A 20562-nucleotide genomic window follows, 5' to 3' on the forward strand; every position below is an offset into this window, starting at 1 on the left:
AGACCAGGAGTATGTATCAGACATGAATGAATGGATTAACGGGTTCTGGGGTATTAATAGGAAGGAAGAGTGCAAGTTCTGGGGTGATTTGGGACACATTCAAAGCTAGGGTCAGGGGGGAGACACTTAGTTAGACAAAATAGCGAGGCACAATGAGAGAAAACTCTGCATAAGACCTTGATGGAGGTAGAGGAAGAGCTTGCAGCTGCCTTGGCTTTGCACACACCATTCGATAACATACTGCTCAGGCTGACTCTAGCCAAGGCAGATATAGGGGATATTACCGCAGCCAAGGCAGCTGAAAGATTCCTTGCTAGAAGGGATCACAGCTATGAGTTCGGTGAGCGGATGGGGCACGTCTTGGCAACACAACTGAGATAAAAGAGCGCTGCAGGAGAGATCCTCGAAGTTTTAGACTCAACGGCGAATCTAATTAAGGGCTCACAAGGATTCAAGAAACATTTCGGCAATTCTATAAAAATCTGTGCTGCGAGTATCAATGAGGGGAGGAGAGCCTGATCCGAGAATATTTAAGCGACATTCCTATACAGCGTATAGCCCTCGAAGATGTGGAATCACTCGAGACGTCACTGACTGAGGAGGAGATTTATGGCGCACTTCGCAATCTCCCAACTGGCAAGGCAGTTGGACCGGACCAGATTTCCCTAGAGTTTTATAAAAACCTTCCTCAATATAATAGAGCCAGATCTGGTCGATATAGTCTGTCAAGCTCAACAAGGGAGCTCCATTCCTCAATCCTGGGCTGGGGCAGATATTACTATATTTTTAAAAAAGGGCAAACCATCTAGACAACCAGGTTCTTATAGACCAATCACCCTTATGAACAGCAATGCAAAAATACTGTCTAAGGCCTTGGCGAACTGCTTAAATCATATTATTGGTAAAGTGATCCAACCCCGCAAGCAAGGGTTTATACCAGGCAGGGGCACAAAAGACCACATTTGCAGGGTCATAACTCTGTTCGATGGAGCCAAAGTCTCAGGGGATCCTATGGCTCTCATACTTTTAGATGCTGAAAAAGCATTTGATAGGGTCTCCTGTGACTATCTGTGGGTGATCATGACATGGTATGGTATTGGGAATTGTTTCATCAACTCAATACAGGCATTGTACAAAGAACCGACTGCTTGACTGAGACTGAATAGGGGGTATACAGAACCATTATCAATCACACGGGGCACCAGGCAGGGCTGTCCGTGCTCGCCTCTTCTTTTTGCCCTATACATTGACTCTTTGATTCGGAAGCATAGAGGTCAATAACTAAATTAAGCCAATTAGATTGCATGGGCTTGAAACAAAAATCCTGGCCTACGCAGATGACATCGCTGTGGTTAATCCCGACCCCCAAACCGCTCTAGCCGCAATTGAGGAAGAAACCCAGGCACCCAGGTCACTCAGGTCCTCTTTTCTGGCCTTGGCCTCGGTCCCGGCAATCAGACGAGCTTGCACCGGAGGCCGCTCCTTCAAACGCCTGGCGCCACAACTGTGGAATGCCTTGCCTTTGTCGTTGAGGATGAATGCCAATCTTTTCGCCTTCAGGAAAGATCTCAAGTCGTGGTTCTTTGTTCAGTAAGTGTATCCCCCCCCCCCCCCTTTTGGGTTTTTGTTAGCGTCGGGACACTCTTCGGAGTAGCTGAGCACTATATAAAACATTTCTATAACATAACATAACATTCGGTTTGATCTCCGGGTATGCACTCAATCAACAGAAGACACAGATAGTTAAAAATAGGATAGCTGATCTCGACGACCATCGGGCAACTGACATGGTGGTATATTTAGGTATTAATATTACGCCTGAACTGGGACACTTGGTAGAAAGAAATATCGTGCCAGTAATCCAGAAGGCAAAAAAAGACTACGATAGAATACATAATCTCCACCTGCAGTGGTCGGGTGGTGCAATGTGGTCAAGATGGTCTTTTCACCAAAAGTGCTCTACCTTTTTTAGGGCTATCCCACTAGAAATTGAGAAACAATGGTTTACAATGCTTGAAAACATTTTGAACAGGCTTATTTGGGCACAGGGGAAAACAAGGAAAGCTTTAAGGTATATGATTTTACCAAGAGAGCGGGGAGGCTGGGCAGTCCCAGACCTCAGAATATATTATTGGGCTGCTGCTTTTCAATACATGCGTTGGTTAGTAGGTGGGAGTGTCGAAGATCCCTGGATTAAAACCAGGTCTCCAGATGTATATAAATTGTTGCTAGGGGAGGATGCGTGGAACTGCTTATTGAAATATAGCGAACCCAGTTGTTATAAAAGAACAAGATTTAAAACTTTGGTGGCAGCATTTGAGATTTGGGCAGCGTTTAAGAAAAAAATGGCCTAGGGAGAGTTAATTTTTATACGCAGATGAACAGAAACCCTATGTTTCCGGGAATCTTCTCTGATAGCACAATGCTAGAGTGGGAGGGGGGTGGACTTTGGAAAGTAGGTGATCTTATAGGACCTGAGGGATCTGACCATTTCGACACATTCTGGCTAAATTTGGAATTAACAAAAAAAAGTTTTAATAGCCTCAGGTACATAGCTTTTTAGAAGGTAAAAAAGGTGGACTGAGTGGATTTTTGGAAGTTAAAACAATTGAGGTTGTAAGGGATGATGAGAGCTGTACCTTTAGGAGAATTTACGCAGCACTCTCTACTGAAGCAGGATGATCTTGAGAAGCAGGGTAAGAAATGGGTGGAAAAGCTCAGTGTAGATCAAGACAGATTCCTCGAGTCTGTGGACTTAGAACAAAGCATTCTGTGTTCAGCAGGGCTGCAAGCCCAGCATTTTAAAACAATGTTCTCACTGTATTACACTCCAGCTAAGATAGCGCAGTTGGGGGAACAGGAAGGAATTAGATGCCCCCGCTGTGACAGCACTGACGCTTCTCTAATTCACATGTTTTCAACCTGCCCTCGGCTAGAAATTTTAGTGAAGCAATGGAAAAATTCCTGGATCAAACTTTGAACTTAAAGGTATTGCTAATGCCCAAACTAATGCTTCTCGGGATCAGCAGTGTTGAAGCACAAGATTCATTTCAATATTTCCTTTTCTTGGCCATGACAGTGATGGGAATCTGCATTGCCTCCGCCTGGCTTGAACAAACAGCCTTACATTCCATGGCTTGCCAGGCTCCTCACCGTCTTTAATTTGGAAAAAGGGATTTACCAGAGAAAAGGCAGAAGAGGGAGATTGCTTGGCAGGCGTATTTGGGCAACAATCTATAGATGGAACGAACACAGGGTGGATAACAGATCTCCACTGACTGCTTGATCACTTTCCTTTTTTTCTCCAAGAAGGCAGGTCTGTAATCTACTTTTAATTGCTGGTATCTATTTATCAGATACACAAATGTTTGTATATACTGCCTTACATGAAGTACTTTACTTTATTGAGGTTAAATGTTATGCTGCTTTTATACTCTGATGTTCCCCTCCCATTTTCTGTATGTATCACTGATGATTCCTCATGAATTAATTGTAATTGTACCAATGGTGCTGCGATAATAAAAATAATTTAAAAAAATGTTAAATAAAGAAACTGTTTTTCAGAGACAGACATTAGTTTCGATCATAGTTCAAAATGGCAGACAAACACGAAACGGTACAGTGAATGCTAACTTACATAGAATAATGCGCAAGCAAGAGTAACAAAAACATTTTCATTCCAACACTCTGAATATCTCTGCATCACTTATTCTTGAATTCTGGTGATAAAATCCTTTAACATTTCAATGAACTCAAACTCAATTATTTTTGTGTGCACAAATGAATGAACAAATTGTATTTTGATTGATTTTCATGTTCCAGAAGGTGGCTACATGCTGAGATACGGTGCCTCGTGAAATTGAGGTTAACATCATCTCCAATCCAGTAAATTGTGGAGAAGACTGATTGAGGTAAATGTTAGGATGTCTCAATTTTGGGGTTTCCTATTGCTCTTACATTAGTTACTGAAATTATCTGACATGGCAGAAACTGGTGTCTTTTACCGACAGATGCAAGCCGGACCTTTAGTTTCTGACAGGATGTAAGAGTCAGATTATGTGAAAGGAAACCAGGGCCAGCTTGGTAAAACCCAAGAGTTAAACAGGGCTCTTTGCTTGACTGGGAGCCATTGCAAGAAATGAAAGGCAACAGAGGCATGTACATGTTTGCACAATCAGCAGGCCAGCAGTACCTCGCGGTATTGAAGACGATGAAGTATGGACATTGCATACTGATATCAGTCTAGATAAATTGCATTTCAATATTGGAGGTGAGTAAGACAACTGTTCATACTGGGGTAAAAGGTTAGAATTTATTCAGCAGATTAAGCTGCAGAAAACCAGTTGAAAACACCTTTTAGATATGTAAGCAAAAGGACAGGTCATACTGAAACAGAGCCCACATTTTCTTGGCATAAATAACCAGTGTTGGGAGGGGACCACATTGTTATGGCTACAGTTAAGACTTCCAGCATGATGCCTCTCCCTGATAAGAAGGAGCTCAGTGGTGTGGGAAGACGTTTGGTGAAATCGCAGCAAAAACCTGTCATTACTAGCATGTGAAAGAGCATTGAAACCAAAAGATCTGAAAAGCTCTCCTAAAGGCTAGAGTAGAAATGTGACTGTTTGGGAGAAAGGGCAGAACCCTGCAGAACGCCCCCAAGGGATCCTCACCCAAGAAAAGCGAAAAGGAAAATGAGCTACAAACCTGGTAGTATTGTCCAGGAAAGAGAAAAAACACTTGACAGACTGCCAACCCTGTAGCACTGAAGCGGTTATTAAGACTGTAGGGATCAATCATAAGTAATGCTATTGAAAGGTTGAGCAAAAGGCAGACAATGGTTTCACCACAGTTTAGCCAAGTATAGAGCTTGTCTACTTAACTGGTACTGTAGACTGCACAAAAAGCCATCTCACCTTGTAGTAACAAGGTGGTGTGACTTGAGATAATTACCTATCTCATTGGCCAGGTGTTTTAGTATTAGTAAGGCTGAAATTAACAGCAGTGTAAAAAGGCTGGAAATTTTTCAGTTCTGTTTGATCAAGGCCAGGTTTTAGAGTGTGTGAATATTCCAATTTTGCAAACATCTGAAACTATGCCAGAAGAAAAGAAGCAATTGATAATCTGACATAGTTTACTAGAAATACCTTCACTTCTTGGGCGAGTGCATAGTGGACATGGATTACCCGTAGAACCGGATCTCTGTGGTAGCAGTGTCTGGTGCTGCTCTGCTACTTTCATCTCAGGAAGTGGTAGTGGGTAACCTGGATTGTTGCCGAATGTTAGAACTGGGGATCTCTAGTTGGCAATGGTATATACCTTTGTCCAAATAGGGACCCATGCTTCTAAGTCAGGATAAGGAGATTACACTCCTAGATAACCCCTGCTCACCCCCTTGGTAGCTTGGCACGAGCAGACCGGCTCATCTCAGAGGCAGTGTGTTAAGCATTTGTGAATATACACAGTAATACAGTGAAAACACTACAGATGGACAAAACACAGGTTTTATAAAAAATAAGTATTCTTTATATAGACTTAACACAAGACTACAAATGACAAAAATCCACAATACTGTACTTAAGACTGACCTAAAAGATGGTAAAAGTTGCCTAGTTCACGTTGATGATAAATGCGACAAAGTTCTCAACGAGGTACCTGGATTGCGTAATGCAAAATAAACAAAAGGCTCGCAAAGGCAGATGCGTCGGTTCCGCGCTCCGGGGGAGGTGATGCGTCGCACCACAATGCTTGCGCAGAGTAGGGGTGCGTCGTGTTCCTTACCGGTGCAGGGATGATGCGTAGATTCTCGGCCTGCGGCCCGGTTACGATGCGCAAGATGGCACCTCGATGCGTTGCGACGATTCTGATGCGATGCGAGAAGATGGCGCCCTTGGCGCGATGATGCAACGATAATGCGTAGACGCCCTGGCAGCCTTGCGACGACTCTGTACTTTGAAGCCGCGACAGGCTCTGTAACACGCTTCTCTGGTGATGTGACGGCGACCGTCTCAATGGCGTCACGCTTCTCCAGTGAAGTGACAGCAGGCAGCTTCGACAAAGACACGCTTCCTGGGAGATGCGGCGGCGGCACGCTTCTCCGGCGATGCTACGATCTCAGCTGCAGCAGTGTCACACTTCTTCTCGTTGCGTCGCGTTACCAGCTCCTAGCGACACGCAGGCTTCTGCAGTTAGAATTCCCAGCAAGGAAATTCAGGGAGGAGCTGGGGATGAAGTCTTTTGGCCCTGAGACTTCAGCAGGAGGCAAGCACAAATTCAAGCCCTTGGAGAATATTCTGTAAGATGATGCAAGTCCTTAAAAAGTTCCTTCTCCTTTCCTTGGCAATGAAGAAACCACTGCAGGCCAACCCAGCAAACAGCACACTGGCAGAGGGGCAGTCCAAACTCCTGCAGCTTCCTTGGTTCTTCTCCTTGGCAAAAGGTTTGTCTTGTTCCCAGAAGTGATCTAAAGTTCTTGGGTCTAGGTCCCAATATTAATACCCCAACATCCTTTGTTCTCTGAAGGCAGAGAGGCCTCTGCCTAGTCCAAACCAGTTCTGGAGCACTCTGTTTACGTGACTCCTTCTTTCCTTTCACAGTGCAGGGCAGAAACATCACACGGCCCACAGGAGGCGGAACCAGCACTGTGGATTGAAGGCACACCACTGGAGCACTTTGTTGACATGATTCCTTCTCTTGTTTCACAGTGCAGGGCAGAGACATCAGACGCACCACAGGAGGTGGAGCCAGCATTGTGGAGAGAAGGACCAGCCCTATTCAGGTCCCAGGTGCAACTCCTCCCTCCCATCTAGATGCAGATCTCTCTATTCACCACTGGGCTGCCTCAGGCTGTCTCCTGGAATCCCCAGCCCTGTCACTCAAACTCCAGACAAGGAATACACAACCTAGCAGCTACAGGCTTGGACAGTTAGACAAGAAAATACCTACTTTTTAAAAGTGGTATTTTCCAACACAGAATGTTATGTTAAAACCAATTTTATTAAAAGATGTATTTTATCATTCTGAGTTCAGGCATACTAAATTCGAATTTCTACCATGTTCCCTGAGTCAGTTAGGATTATAAAATGTAATAATCAAACTGCTCATTCTGGTCTATGGAGAATAGGTAGCCTTGCAATAGTGAAAAACGAAAATGGCTGTAATTCACTATTAGGACTTGTTACACACACCAGGGCATGTCCTACCTTATCCTTGCAATGCACCCTGTCCTTGGGCCTACCTTAGGGGTGTCTGATATGAAGAAAAGGGAAGGTTTAGGGACTGGCAAGTGGGTGCACTTGCCAAATCGACATGGCAGTCACAGACTGCCCACAGGCCTTGCAATGGTAGGCCTGAGACACACTTTACAAGCTGCTTCTGTGTGTGGCACAACCAGTGCTGCAAGCCCACCAGCAGCATTTAATTTGTAAGCCCTGGGCACACATGGTGCACTGTACTAGGGTCTGACAAGTAAATCAAATAACCCAATCATGGAGTCACTAATCAGTACATCAATTTAACATAGGGAGCACTTGCACTGTGGCACTGAATAGCAGTGGCCCAAAGCATATAACCAGCAAAACATATCAAAAACAGAGGAGGAAATCAGTAAAAATGGAAGGGGGACTCATGCCAATGATGCTAAGTCTAACACCGAAAAACTGCTGGTGCCCCCTAGATTTTAGTTCTAATATTTTCATAGATGGTAAGGATTTTGGTAGAGAAGAAATTGGTTAAATTGCCACACATGACCTGAATCAGTGTGACAATAAAAGAAGAACTTTTAGGTAGGCCTGGGTATAAAATTACACTTTGCTTAGAGAGTTTGCAGAGTTTTTCCAAGTCTGCACTCCGCGTAGTGAGCAGAGTTCCAAAAACGCTGCTCAGCAGAACGGGGGGGGGGAATTTTTACCTTGTTCATGCTCGCCAACATTAAGTTGGCGAGTGAGGAAAATCTTACTCCAGGCCACTTCTTTCAAGATTTTTCAACCTGGGCAGTCGCGGATGGTTGCTACCACTCACGTTGAGAAACCTTTGAGTAAGCTGCCTCTCCATCAGAACATTTACTCAAGAGGCAGAGAGAATCAATGCCCTCTTGTTCTGTGCGTGATGCTATCCACGTAGATTTTACAAAGGGGTACAAACACCAGATGCTAAAAATTTGCACGAACAGCATGAAGTAACGCACTCCGCCGCTTGCGGAACTCCGCATAGCGAGGCAGAGTTTTTAGTCACTTTGTGGAGTTCCACAAACTCCTCCCAGGCCTACTTTCAGGGTGTTAAAAAGTGTTTATCACCATGAAAAGATCACAGTATGAACTGGAAGATGATTCAGTTCGGGCACTGGCAAGTCAAATTTGACTTTTGCGTAATGAATTAATGCATTCATTCATCAATCTGTTGCATGCTGGCTGTGTGTGGACAGCATGCTGCTGGCATGATGACTGCACAATATGTGCTCGGTGAATACATACAGAGGCCACATGAACTCAATGTCAAACACATGCTGGATGATGGACTTGCATATGCCTGGATGGTGTCTGCATTAGCATTTATGTACTATTCCTAAGCATAACCACTTTCCATTTGTCACTCTGACTTGCTAAGGGTTACTAATCCATAGCACGCAGGAACCCTACCTATGTCTAAAGCTCTTTCCAGGACATTGCACTGGACACAAAAAATTGGTTCTGAGATGTATCTGATTACATGGACATGGCTGTTTTTCTCAGACCTCAATAAAGAGTCATAGTAGCACACATAAGATATAGAATGTCAAATATAAGCACACAGCAAATGCAAAAATGTCACACGTAAACAAACTCAACATTTGGCAGATGTGCCACTGGATTGTGGCCCTATGGTTTCTCTTCATCGTGATGTTGAATAAGAAGTAGTTCCTGAGGCCACATCAGATGCCTCATGCCAGAAGTCTGGTGGGATGTAATGGAGAGGGATGGAATACAGATTGCAGCATGGAGTAGCCTGTGGAGAGGAGAGGGTACTGTGTGAAGCTCCTGGTAGGAGGCTGTAGCTGTAAATAAATCCTTGAAGACACTTAATTGTGAGCGAATCTTCTTAAATATGCAACAGTGACGACCGGTAAGACAACAAGTCTCACTGATGCTGGCATGAGAACAAAACTTGCCAATCTTCATGACCCCCATTTACTGTGGGAAAATGCCATGTTGTGCAAGCAACCTCGATGGAACTTTGAAGGGTTGTACTTTCTCACCATGTTTAAGTGTTCATTATCTGCTGATATGGAGGAGGAGACTTTGTTTTGGGTGACTTGAGCAGTCCTGTTACGCTAATCAAGTCCGCACATTTTTTTTTAACGTTTTATAAAGCGCTAGCTTGACCCGTGGGTATCAGAGCGCTTTACATACACACAATAAAGACAGAAGAACATTGCATTACATAGTAGGAAGGCGGAAAGGAACCAAAACAGAGATAAAAATACAACATGAAAAATAGGTAAACAGTGCAGGGGAGGGAGAGAAAACAAACGAAGGTGGCTAACACAGTCCGGTCACCAACTATCCTTGAACATCAAGAGAGAGAGGAGTCAACTCGGATATTGAAGACTAGGTTCGTTGACATTGGATGGGAAGTATATGTTGAGGAGATGGAGTTTCAGGTCCCTTTTGAAACAGGGGAAGGAGGGGTTGCATCTGAGGGCTCTAGGGAGAGCGTTCCACATCCTGGGAGCGTTGCCACATGTGCACTCATGTCAGCACACCACTTGGTTTGAAAGTAATATTTTTGACTATTGCACCCACGCATTCAACGTCATCAGCCACTTGGATTTTTGTGGTGTGTTCTGTGGAGTATAGCAACACGCACTGTGCCATCACTTTATTTAGCATTCCCTGAGGTCTGCAATGCTGACCTTGTGATACTCAGTGCATTCTTACCCATACACTTTTGTGGTGCCTTTTTGGATCTATTGACTCTGCCGCCTGTGTCGCCTCTGAAGGATAATGTCTGAAGTGCTCCTGTGGTGGCTGAAGAATTTTGTTTTTTGAGATTATCAGTTGTGTTGTGGTAAGCATTTTCAGGTGTGGGTGTGGAGAAAAATAGATTCTGTTTTAATATTTAGGTATGGTGGTTTCAATCCAGCTCACTACCTAAGAAGGTCCTGAGCACCTCAAGTGAATGTTAATGGTGGAAGATAACTAATTATCCAGATTCACCGTTCATTATGGATATAGTTTGGCAAAAGGACATTTTTTAAAATATACTGTATTTTATGAAAAAGTAAAAAAAATAGTGCAAAGGAGATGTGCGCCACAGTAATCTTTTGAATGCAGTGTTAACTTGTATTATTTTGTTTATTATTTTCCTCGGTAGATTAAGTGACTACTTTCATTGTGTACGTTTATTATTTTCAATCCAGTAGTATCCTGTCTATCATTGTGCCTCTACCAGCATGTTTGCCATCTCCAGGGAAGCCATTGAAGGATTGGGAAATTTTAGAAGCAGTTTTGTTTTTTAACATGCTGAAGTATTTGAAGAGAGAAGACTGCACTCCTGAAATCAATGTTTGTCTTTTAAAACATTGTTTGGTGGTTTTGGGTTGCAGACATTTAGGAATTTTTCAGCTTTGGACAACCAGGCAAAACAGATACGTTTTAGAATGCTACAAGATAAATTGAAGTATGGTATGGAAAGAAAGTTTGTGTCCCAAACAAGAAGCCTTTGGAATACTAATTATGTATTATTTTCTAAGTGGCCAGAGATTAAGGTAATTGGAAAAGATACATTATATGTGGTTGTGTCATTTTTAGACACAACATTTTGTAGAGAAGGGATTCTTGAAGAAGTAGTATTGGACAACGAACTGTAATTTGTAAGTTTGCAAATGAAGGAGTATCCTAATAGATATGGTATTAGACAAAGAAGGATATCCGTGTTTCAATCAAATGATTAAGTCGAAAGATTTAATAAAATAGTAGAGAATCCATCCAGTTGGTGAGCAATGGTGGCATTAGGTGTAGAAAAGCTTTACGTGCTACTTTGCGTGTGTATAGAACTACTGCCAGTGCTATATCTTTAGCATCTCTGTTTCCAAACACTGAAGGACATAAACAAGTATTGACACTGATGCTGTGGTGGGTAAAAACTAGAGTACCATCTGGATTGATGTTGATCATGTAAAATGTAGGAAGCTGTTGAGGGGTACAAGTGCAAGTTGAAGAAGAGCATTGATGTGAGGAAGGGGAGATGCAATAGGGGTGTGAATCAACAAAGAGGATCTCGTTAGGGTTAAGTTACCGACTGATGCTGGGAAAGGAACTCTGCGTTGATCAGAATGCAGAAAGTGTTTCAGATTGCTGATAGAGTTAAAGGGGGTAACGTGGTGATTGTTGAAAGGGGTAATATGTGGTTCCTTAGCACGGTTTCAGTTTTCAGAGAAAGTGTGTCTGAATTGTTGAGTAGTTCCAGTGAATGCGGCTGAGATTGTGTTTTTGGATGTCTTAGAGTCCGAGGTTTAGGAAGGGAACAACTTTGGTTTTGAGTGTGGACGTGAAAGAAATATCCTGAAATGAATTCACTTGAATGGTGGAATGTCTACAAAGGACCCTTTAGCAGTGCCAGTAATCAGCGTGGAACAATTCCAACAAGTTGCAATGATTATTTTTTGAAGTGGCTGCATTTCATACCTCTCTTTTTTGTTGTTGCATTTCGTGTTCTGTGTTGTGTTTCAGGATTTTTAAAGGGTGGTGGTGGTGTGTTGAAACCTCAGTATGCTTTGGTCTAGAATGCTGGCGTGATGGACTGGGGACGGGCGGAATGCGGTTTGGAGGAGGGAGGGGCCAGTTAAGCTGCAGAACAGGCGTATTTGAAACGTGTGTGGCTCCTGAAAATGAACTTAGTCTTAGGTTATTACTGAACAGCACAACACAGTGGTACGAATTATATCAAGGCCAGAAGAATGAAAGGCTGAGTCTGCATTGGCAGTATAAGAGCCTCGAACTTAGACATTACAGCTGATCTCTTTGCCGGTGTTGTGAAATATTTGATTACACAACACCGGAATCTTGACAACGCCCTGACTAATTTTCTTGGTAAGAGGACCCGAGGCCTTTGCATGGCGCAATGCAGGATTCACTGGCGCATGAAGGCCATGCCCCGGGTTGGAAGGCGGAATGAGGAAAGAGACTCTCAAGCAGCTGGAAGTGTTCCAACCCCTGCCTCGGTGGTTTAATCATAAATCTCCGTGACGTAGAACGACATTCCTCTCATTAGGACACGCTGAACGAGCATTTGGAGTTGGCGACACTGTTGTTGCACACAGTACACGGGTGACATTGAGCAAAGGGCGGAACACCTTTTGCTGAGAACTGTAAGAACAAAAGGGCATATTGCTGTGTACTTGGCAGAGATAATAATAATATGTTCAGGTGTACTGCGTGCGTCACATCCGCCCCCCCCCCCACACCTCCCCTTCGGGAAGTTGTGATCTTGGGCAGTACACTTTCAGGAGGTGTGGCTGCCTCGTGGCTCGAGTATGGCGCTGGGTCCTGTGGCGCACACCGCCTGCTTTCTAACCAGTACCGGCGGCAGCCGTACAACCCTTCTCCCCTAGACTCAGTGCGGCATAGGAAGGTTGTCATAGGCCCCAGTTCAAGCCAGGGGATTGAACCTTCTGGCCGCTGATTGGCTAGTAAAAGACAGCCATAACTGGGTTACGGCGGTCTCCTCAAAGCCCACCGGCCTAGTGCCACTGCACTAGCTGCACTAATGACAGTTACGAGCTGGAGACAGAGGGAGCAGGTATATATTTTGGGAATCGAAATTAGGGAATTTCCGTATTTTATTAAAATAGATTAAAAAACTACAAAGAAGTTGATTAAATGCTATGGAAACATCCACTGGTCTGTCATCCACTTCTGCTGCCCGAATAGCGAGGATCTCTACCTGCGTGAACTTGCTGGCACAGCGGCCGGGCTTTGCTCCGCCAAACCGTACCTCCTGTCGACCGGCCGGGCTTGGCTCCGCCGGTCAACTACACCTCCCAGCAGCCTCCAGGGGGAGGCGCCTACCACGAGGAGCAGCGCGCCAGGCGGCGCATAAAGCGTTGGCAGGGGCCGAGTCCCTTGTCTGTCATCCACTTCTGCTGCCCGAATAGCGAGGATCTCTACCTGCGTGAACTTGCTGGCACAGCGGCCGGGCTTTGCTCCGCCAAACCGTACCTCCTGTCGACCGGCCGGGCTTGGCTCCGCCGGTCAACTACACCTCCCAGCAGCCTCCAGGGGGAGGCGCCTACCACGAGGAACAGCGCGCCAGGCGGCGCATAAAGCGTTGGCAGGGGCCGAGTCCCTTGTCTGTCATCCACTTCTGCTGCCCGAATAGCGAGGATCTCTACCTGCGTGAACTTGCTGGCACAGCGGCCGGGCTTTGCTCCGCCAAACCGTACCTCCTGTCGACCGGCCGGGCTTGGCTCCGCCGGTCAACTACACCTGCCAGCAGCCTCCAGGGGGAGGCGCCTACCACGAGGAACAGCGCGCCAGACGGCGCATAAAGCGTTGGCAGGGGCCGAGTCCCTTGTCTGTCATCCACTTCTGCTGCCCGAATAGCGAGGATCTCTACCTGCGTGAACTTGCTGGCACAGCGGCCGGGCTTTGCTCCGCCAAACCGTACCTCCTGTCGACCGGCCGGGCTTGGCTCCGCCGGTCAACTACACCTCCCAGCAGCCTCCAGGGGAGGCGCCTACCACGAGGAACAGCGCGCCAGGCGGCGCATAAAGCGTTGGCAGGGGCCGAGTCCCTTGTCTGTCATCCACTTCTGCTGCCCGAATAGCGAGGATCTCTACCTGCGTGAACTTGCTGGCACAGCGGCCGGGCTTTGCTCCGCCAAACCGTACCTCCTGTCGACCGTCCGGGCTTGGCTCCGCCGGTCAACTACACCTCCCAGCAGCCTCCAGGGGGAGGCGCCTACCACGAGGAACAGCGCGCCAGGCGGCGCATAAAGCGTTGGCAGGGGCCGAGTCCCTTGTCTGTCATCCACTTCTGCTGCCCGAATAGCGAGGATCTCTACCTGCGTGAACTTGCTGGCACAGCGGCCGGGCTTTGCTCCGCCAAACCGTACCTCCTGTCGACCGGCCGGGCTTGGCTCCGCCGGTCAACTACACCTCCCAGCAGCCTCCAGGGGGAGGCGCCTACCACGAGGAACAGCGCGCCAGGCGGCGCATAAAGCGTTGGCAGGGGCCGAGTCCCTTGTCTGTCATCCACTTCTGCTGCCCGAATAGCGAGGATCTCTACCTGCGTGAACTTGCTGGCACAGCGGCCGGGCTTTGCTCCGCCAAACCGTACCTCCTGTCGACCGTCCGGGCTTGGCTCCGCCGGTCAACTACACCTCCCAGCAGCCTCCAGGGGGAGGCGCCTACCACGAGGAACAGCGCGCCAGGCGGCGCATAAAGCGTTGGCAGGGGCCGAGTCCCTTGTCTGTCATCCACTTCTGCTGCCCGAATAGCGAGGATCTCTACCTGCGTGAACTTGCTGGCACAGCGGCCGGGCTTTGCTCCGCCAAACCGTACCTCCTGTCGACCGGCCGGGCTTGGCTCCGCCGGTCAACTACACCTCCCAGCAGCCTCCAGGGGGAGGCGCCTACCACGAGGAACAGCGCGCCAGGCGGCGCATAAAGCGTTGGCAGGGGCCGAGTCCCTTGTCTGTCATCCACTTCTGCTGCCCGAATAGCGAGGATCTCTACCTGCGTGAACTTGCTGGCACAGCGGCCGGGCTTTGCTCCGCCAAACCGTACCTCCTGTCGACCGGCCGGGCTTGGCTCCGCCGGTCAACTACACCTCCCAGCAGCCTCCAGGGGGAGGCGCCTACCACGAGGAACAGCGCGCCAGGCGGCGCATAAAGCGTTGGCAGGGGCCGAGTCCCTTGTCTGTCATCCACTTCTGCTGCCCGAATAGCGAGGATCTCTACCTGCGTGAACTTGCTGGCACAGCGGCCGGGCTTTGCTCCGCCAAACCGTACCTCCTGTCGACCGGCCGGGCTTGGCTCCGCCGGTCAACTACACCTCCCAGCAGCCTCCAGGGGGAGGCGCCTACCACGAGGAACAGCGCGCCAGGCGGCGCATAAAGCGTTGGCAGGGGCCGAGTCCCTTGTCTGTCATCCACTTCTGCTGCCCGAATAGCGAGGATCTCTACCTGCGTGAACTTGCTGGCACAGCGGCCGGGCTTTGCTCCGCCAAACCGTACCTCCTGTCGACCGGCCGGGCTTGGCTCCGCCGGTCAACTACACCTCCCAGCAGCCTCCAGGGGGAGGCGCCTACCACGAGGAACAGCGCGCCAGGCGGCGCATAAAGCGTTGGCAGGGGCCGAGTCCCTTGTCTGTCATCCACTTCTGCTGCCCGAATAGCGAGGATCTCTACCTGCGTGAACTTGCTGGCACAGCGGCCGGGCTTTGCTCCGCCAAACCGTACCTCCTGTCGACCGGCCGGGCTTGGCTCCGCCGGTCAACTACACCTCCCAGCAGCCTCCAGGGGGAGGCGCCTACCACGAGGAACAGCGCGCCAGGCGGCGCATAAAGCGTTGGCAGGGGCCGAGTCCCTTGTCTGTCATCCACTTCTGCTGCCCGAATAGCGAGGATCTCTACCTGCGTGAACTTGCTGGCACAGCGGCCGGGCTTTGCTCCGCCAAACCGTACCTCCTGTCGACCGGCCGGGCTTGGCTCCGCCGGTCAACTACACCTCCCAGCAGCCTCCAGGGGGAGGCGCCTACCACGAGGAACAGCGCGCCAGGCGGCGCATAAAGCGTTGGCAGGGGCCGAGTCCCTTGTCTGTCATCCACTTCTGCTGCCCGAATAGCGAGGATCTCTACCTGCGTGAACTTGCTGGCACAGCGGCCGGGCTTTGCTCCGCCAAACCGTACCTCCTGTCGACCGGCCGGGCTTGGCTCCGCCGGTCAACTACACCTCCCAGCAGCCTCCAGGGGGAGGCGCCTACCACGAGGAACAGCGCGCCAGGCGGCGCATAAAGCGTTGGCAGGGGCCGAGTCCCTTGTCTGTCATCCACTTCTGCTGCCCGAATAGCGAGGATCTCTACCTGCGTGAACTTGCTGGCACAGCGGCCGGGCTTTGCTCCGCCAAACCGTACCTCCTGTCGACCGGCCGGGCTTGGCTCCGCCGGTCAACTACACCTCCCAGCAGCCTCCAGGGGGAGGCGCCTACCACGAGGAACAGCGCGCCAGGCGGCGCATAAAGCGTTGGCAGGGGCCGAGTCCCTTGTCTGTCATCCACTTCTGCTGCCCGAATAGCGAGGATCTCTACCTGCGTGAACTTGCTGGCACAGCGGCCGGGCTTTGCTCCGCCAAACCGTACCTCCTGTCGACCGGCCGGGCTTGGCTCCGCCGGTCAACTACACCTCCCAGCAGCCTCCAGGGGGAGGCGCCTACCACGAGGAACAGCGCGCCAGGCGGCGCATAAAGCGTTGGTAGGTCCCTCGTCCCGCGAGGACGCGCGCGGGACGCCCGGACGAAGCCCGGACAAAGGGCGGGCCGTCTGAGGCCGTCCGAGGTTGGACAAGGTTGGGTTGGGCCAGGTCCCTTTATTGGTGGTGTTGTTAAACGCTGTGTCAATTTTTCTTGCAATTTGGTGACTCTCAAAAGTGTATATTGTAGAAGTTGTGCGCATATATAAACATGCCGCCCAAAAAGTTAGTTACTCCTAGTAACTCTATTGAGAATTATCTTGTACAGGTTGTTGAAAGAATCAACAGTGATAGGAGATCTTCCCTGGGAATAGATCTAACCACCCAACCCTCTCTCACTGATTTTGATTTAGATGATCCTTTTGGCCTTCAGATTAACACTTGTTCTAATGGCGAAATGCTTGATCCTGCTCCTGATACCAGTATTATTCAGCCTAGTGGTATTGTTGCTGGAATTGTAGACCGCAGCATCAATGAAGCACTGGTAGAGATAACTAATACTAGTGAACCCTTGATCTCCCCTTCAGCTCCCACTTTAGTTACGGGGAAACGGGAGGGTCTAAGGTCAGCTAAGAACAGAGTAGCAAACCCCCCTAGGAAACACTCAGAGGAAGAGGAGTTTGATTTGACCAACGAGGCTACTCTTACACTTTCTAATGCCCAATTCAACAGACTGCTGGCACTGATTGATAATAAAATCAAAGGTGTGGTTAAACCTCTGGTCAGCAAAATAGATAAGTTAACATCCGAGGTTAGCCGATTAGAAGGTTTATTAAAAGATACTGTGGGTGAGATAGATAAAATCCCAGAAAATGTTTCTACCAGGATTGAGGCCATCCTAAGTAAACCAGACATAACTGATGGCAGTGGATTAATCTCTACCTCTGTCTCAAATCCTCAGTTGGTACCCAGGAGTGTTCCGGCTGGTGATGCTTCTAATGTTTTTATTCCAGTTCCTGACACTGATGACCAAGCTGTGGTAAAAGGATCTTTCGAGCTTGTAGTTGAAGCTTCCCCACTAGTACTTGTTCTTGCCAACGTTCCACCATTGGCCCAAGACGAGAGGGAAACAACATCTTCCTTAATTAATAAATCCTTATCGTGGTTGACCAACAATATGGTTATTTCCCCCTGGGGTAAGCAACAACTTTCAGAAGAGCTTGTTAAAGCAAGAAGGGTACAGTGGATTGGGGACAGAGCGAAAAAGTTTAAGGGGGAGTGTGTTGTTCTACATTTTTCCGACCCAGGGGTTTTACCTAACATCTTGCCCAACATTTTCCCACCACAACGGAGATCAACCTCAATTGTCCCACTGACTTTGGACTTCTTTTACCCAAGAAAGGGAAGCGGTCCAAATCCTAGTATTTTAAGAACCAAATGGAACATTGTGACAAAGAGGGGAAGGAAGGATGTTGCTTCAGTGGATTGGGGATTGGGGTTGGAAAACCGCTTCTCTGCATTATCGAACTTAAACGCTTGCGATTGACAACCACCTAGCTGTAATCCCTTGTTTTTGTCTGTTTGTGATGGAGGTATCATTGATAGGGTTGGCAATGTTACTAAAGATTGTACTCGGGGGAATTCCGTTGAGGATTTAGTAGCACCCCCCAATGAAAATAATAGTGTGCAGAACTCTGGTGGTAGGGAGAGTCATGAGATTACCATAAACCCCTGCTCTCTTATGACATCTAACTCAGGGAAGCTCTTGTCCTGGAACGTGGCTGGACTATGTTCCAGGATGGATTGTGCTGACTGGTTTGGATTCATTAACAAATATGATCTATGTATCTTTCAAGAGACTTGGGCATGTGACCCTATCTTCGCTCTGGGGTATATACATTTTCATGTTCCTGCAACTAAGGGCCTTAAAGGGCGGCCAATGGGGGGTCTTACTATATGGATCAGGCAGTCTCTAAAAACTATAGTAAAATGTGTGGAGCTTGACCATAAAGACATTCAGCTTATCAGACTGACCAGTGATTTATCCATCACCATAGATATTTATAATATCTATGTTAGAGGTGGCAGTAAAGGTAAATCAGAGGTTCTCTTGAGTCTTTTTAATTATCTTGAGACTCACTCTGCAGGTAAAAACATTCTAATTGCAGGCGATTTAAATCGCACATTCGAACCCCTTATCACTGGTGACTCTCCTCTTGGAGCAGAGGAAGATAAGCTCTGGAATATCCCCACATTAGAATCTCCGCCAATAACTCGCTGGACGTCTGACATATTAGGCTTGAACGCAATGTGTCTGGAGCACGGGCTTCGAGCCCTGAATGGTCGAACTAAATCAGACCGTGTTCCTGCCATGACTTTTAATAACGGGCGTAATAAAAGTCGTATCGACTATGTCATTTGTAGTATGTCACTATGGTCATCTCTCAATGACATGGTAGTAATAGCCAGGCCAGAAAGCGATCATGATCCTTTATGTGTTTCGCACAAATGGTGGACATCTAATGAAATTGCCGTAAACCTTTGTGATGAACTTGTGCCCCCAACGATTCTTCCATCCAACAATATGCGTTGGTTAAGGTGGGTAGGTGTCAAGGCAGATCAGCAGATCCTTGTAAAAATAAGTGCAGCGGCTGACAAGGCCATCATGGCATTGGAGAATGTAGACGGGTGTTCCCAGGGCAATGAGGACATTATAAATGCACATACGACTCTCTTTATGGAAGTCAAAGGCTTCTTCTTGAAACCTGCGAATAAGAGGGTCTGCCCATATAAATCAGCAAAATGGTATAATCCAGCCTGCAGGACGGCAAGATTAAACCTAGGAGCTGCAATTAAAAGTAATAATTTGGATGGGATTCGTTCTGCTAGGAAGCACTACAAAAATTGTATTGTAAGGGCTAAAAGAGACTGGGACGAAGATCACTGGCAGAAGCTAAAGTGTGCAAGCGACCGTAAACATTCTAGACTTTTTTGGCACATTGTTAAATGGGGTCATGACAGGCCTCCAGAAGCTCCCAATAACAACGTCTCCCATGATGCGTGGGTTAAATTTTTCAGTGAGCAGTACTCCTCCAGGGACCAATTTTTTAACAGCTTAAGTCTAAACTACCTGTATGCAGATGATGACATCTTTGTGCAGAGTGAAGTACTGTCTGCCCTGAAATCAGTTCACCCTGGCCGAGCCCCGGGTATAGACGGAGTCCCTGCGGATGTCTTTTTAAATGACACCGACAGGTGGAGTAAATACATCTGTCTTTTATTGAATCATATTGCCAAGGGCGCAGAAATCCCGGTATCATGGCGTGGTGCTGTTATTATCCCAGTATATAAAAAGGGAGATCGTGCCCAACCTTGTAATTACCGCCCAATTAGCTTAATTGACATGGTTCAAAAAGTTGTTGGGCGTGTAATTATTAACAACTTGTTAGATTGGGCTGAGGAGCAGAATGTTTTATCTCCTTTCCAGGCTGGGTTTCGCAGAGCTACCAGCACTGTGGACCAGGTCTTCCGTTTTCAATTGATACAATGGAGGACCGTGGTTCTGGGAGGTTGCAGCCTGTATGCAGCGTTTGTTGACCTGCGGGCTGCATTCGACCTGGTGCCAAGGGCAAAATTGTGGGAGGTGCTTGCAGCTTTAGGGGTCCCAAAGACTATCTTAACTTTGATTATGAGACTCCATGAGGGCACTTACGCTAAAATCCAATGGGGTGGCTATGGCAACGATACCATTGATTTTCCAGTCGCCAGAGGAGTTCGACAGGGTTGCTCAATGGCACCAACACTCTTCACTCTTTTTATCAATGGAATTGTTGCCCGCATGCAATCCCAGTCTGTGGATGCTCCCTCCCTTGCAGGTGCAAAAGTTCCTATTTTAATGTTTGCAGACGACACCCTAATTTTATCAAAATCCCCTAGCGGTCTCCAAAAGGCATTGGTAATTTTTGATAAATTTTGTAGCGATCATGGCTTGGAGGTAAACGCTGATAAAACAAAACTCATGGCTTTTAATCCTTGTAGAAATTTTAAATCTAAAATAACCATGAGTGGGCGTCGCCTCGAAGTAGTAAATTCTTTTACCTACCTGGGGATTCATATTTCAAACGACAACAGATGGAACCAACATATAAACATCGCAGTTTTAAGACATAAACAACTGGCTGG

Source organism: Lissotriton helveticus, chromosome 5_1 (genome assembly GCF_964261635.1).
Source record: "Lissotriton helveticus chromosome 5_1, aLisHel1.1, whole genome shotgun sequence".
Lineage (NCBI taxonomy): Eukaryota > Metazoa > Chordata > Amphibia > Caudata > Salamandridae > Lissotriton > Lissotriton helveticus.